General features: G+C 38.1%; 1 long non-coding RNA gene across 1 annotated transcript; it reads left to right on the forward strand.

Annotated features, from left to right (window-relative positions):
* Positions 1-359: 359 nt before the first annotated feature.
* On the forward strand, positions 360-2,436 carry LOC138407829 (uncharacterized). The gene is made up of 3 exons (XR_011241145.1): positions 360-513; positions 1,306-1,468; positions 2,088-2,436. It is a non-coding gene; the product is annotated as an uncharacterized lncRNA (long non-coding RNA).
* Positions 2,437-2,819: the final 383 nt, after the last annotated feature.

The raw sequence follows: 2,819 nt of genomic DNA on the forward strand, positions 1-2,819 counted from the left end.
TTCACTCTACCAGCCAGTCCTCAGCTCATTTTGCTCGGTATGTATTTTTGTGTACATTTTGAAAGAACTACTTTTTCTAATGAGAATGAAGTAACTACAGTATATAAAGTGCTTGTGCAGAATCCATGTCAATCAGTGTAATGGCATGTCATACTGAAAAACAGTACAATAATTGTATTTTGCCCATCTGACAATTCTGGCAACTGCCTTTTTCCTGTTTTTGAGAAATACGGCAGTCAAACAAAATGATGTCAGATGGCACTGGACAAGGTAAATACTTTTGGAACTGGACATAATACCTCATTCCACTCTCTATATTTGTAAATGTCTATATTTCATAGGAAATGAGCCCAGGACAAACAGCCAGTGGATGATCAGCATCGAGGGGCACGTGGTCTGTGAGGGCATTCAGCCAACCTTTGTGTCCGGATTGGCTGCACTGTTTGCGGTTTTCTACATTTTCAACCTCCGGTACCCAGATGTGGCCTCCCGAACCCTGGAATTCATTCAAAGGTAGCTATTACTGGTGTAAATGACACAAGTCATGTATTAGGCTCCATGCTTTTGATTGAGACACAAGTAGTGATAGTTAAGATGTATTAGATGTCTATTGGATGACAGGAGGATGAGGATTTCCACTAGATATTGGCCAATATCAAGGCAACAATCACAACATCTCAAAGTGCTAAATAGAAAACACACTCTTGCTCATGTTAATCTTGCCTCTCTCTCTCTCTCTCTAGGAACTAAAAACCTTTATGAATTATTTTATTTTTAAATTTAAAAGATATTCATCATTACAAACTCAAGAAAATAACTTTCTGGATCTGCACACTTTTCACAGAATTTGGATGACAACTCTGTGTGTCGGTTTAATCCACTTCCAATGCAATAGTTTAGGGATAGGATGACCTAATGTTTTCTGTGACAGTGAAGTTCCACACAATTTGATTCATTGTAAATAGTTTTTATGTGTTTTTTCACCCCATTTAGCACTTTGATGTGTTGCAATTGTTGCTTTGATATTGGTCAATATGGAATGGGAGCTCCTCCCCCAGTCATCCAGTAGGCCTTGAAGTTATCTTAACCACCTGTGTAACATACAGTAGGCTGGTGTTATTATATCACCTGTGTCATTTTCAACTGTTTATCCATTAAAATTCCAGTTTCCAGAAGGACCTTCATCAGACAAGAGAGTTTTCCAAAAATGAAGGAATCGTAGATACATTTCCTGTCATCAGACCAATGTGACAATTATGCATTTGCAGTATTTATTTTCTTTATTCCTTTTTTTTCTTTTAAAAGACGGTTCATCGGTATAAATCCGGAAAGAGGCAGCAAGGCCACCCATGGAAAGGTTATCTCCAAGAGGACCGGCAAGGTGGTTCAGAAAAGGGCTGAAAGTGTCAACCCCCACGTTGCCACACTGTTGAAGAACTTGCTGGACTTCGAGTGGGACTTCATCTAGGTAGGTCACAGATGTCTTGTCACTCTTTATTATTTGCTTGCTCCAGCTCCATTAAAATGGTATACTAAACATTCTTCTTTGCTTATAAACTTGATAAATTTGGCAAAGCAACATCCTAGAATACTGCAGTCTTGACAGGATCACTGCGGTTGGTTGAGAAGAGCAGCAGGAACGTGTGCAAATAATTTCATCTGGTTTTATCATTGATCAGAGGAACAGTCTGATTTCAAATGACCACATTGTTTTGCCTGCTATTTAAACTTCTTGAAATACATGAAGTACTGTATCAGCTTGTTCAACTACTGCCTCAAGAACTGATGACTACATCAAGTACTGATTAAAATACTTAAAACTCAATTTTGCAAGTACATGTCTTCTGAAAATGTCGACGTTTCTAGTTTCTGCTTGACTCCATTCCTCCCACTAGTCCTTCTTAACATTCCAACAAAAGCTACTCTACTGACCTAGCCCATAGTTTAGGGAGGTAACCCTCCCTAAACTAACTACCCTCTCTCCTTTCTGTCTCTTGCTTTTCTCTTTTTTGAACTTTTTGTCCTGTCTTTAACCATTTTCTGCAAGAAGTTGTGTTGCTAATTTTATTTTTTTATTTTTTTTACAGGCACTTGTCAGTGACTGAGGAGACCAGCCAAACGCTGCTGACAAGTACTGACTCTTTCTTTCTCCCCCTCTTTTCTTTCTCCACGCAAACTGTTATCGTTCACATGCCAAAGACTTGTTTTCAAGTTTAGTTACACTATTCTAGATTGCATTTTAATTCAGCGTATGAGGTTTTGCTCAAGAGTTAAGTAAAGTTTGTCCCAAAAGTTTGTAATGGAGACAGTTTGTTCAAAATATGGTTATGCAATACCTGGTCATTTTTGTCATACAAATTTTCTAAATGTTACTAATCCTACAAAGCCTGCTGTTCAAATGAGCACTTTCTAATAAACTACAGCAATGATATGGAATGTATATTCTCTTGTGTTTTATACCAGGGTTCTCAAGCATATTACTTAAAGGTCTGCATCTGATTTTATTCAAGGTCAGAGGTTAGGAATGATTGGCAATAACAGCTAAATTTAATCAATAGTTATGATTATGTCTCTTCATTGAGCCAGCATGCATAGAAACCCTATGTTAGATAGATACTGAGGCAGAAACAGCTCAGACACTAGCCTGCACACAGCAGTAGAAGGCAAGACATTATTAAAATACAAGAAAAGTCAAGCTGTGTGTTATTGTAGGACTTCTGGATGTTGACTGGCTGTCGGGATGAATGTGGTAGCCTGGGGCTGGGTATTTAAAAAGCCCTGCATACTTTGGTTTTAAATGGGTGAGGATTTATACAAAT

Source organism: Paralichthys olivaceus, chromosome 5 (assembly GCF_024713975.1).
Source record: "Paralichthys olivaceus isolate ysfri-2021 chromosome 5, ASM2471397v2, whole genome shotgun sequence".
NCBI lineage: Eukaryota > Metazoa > Chordata > Actinopteri > Pleuronectiformes > Paralichthyidae > Paralichthys > Paralichthys olivaceus.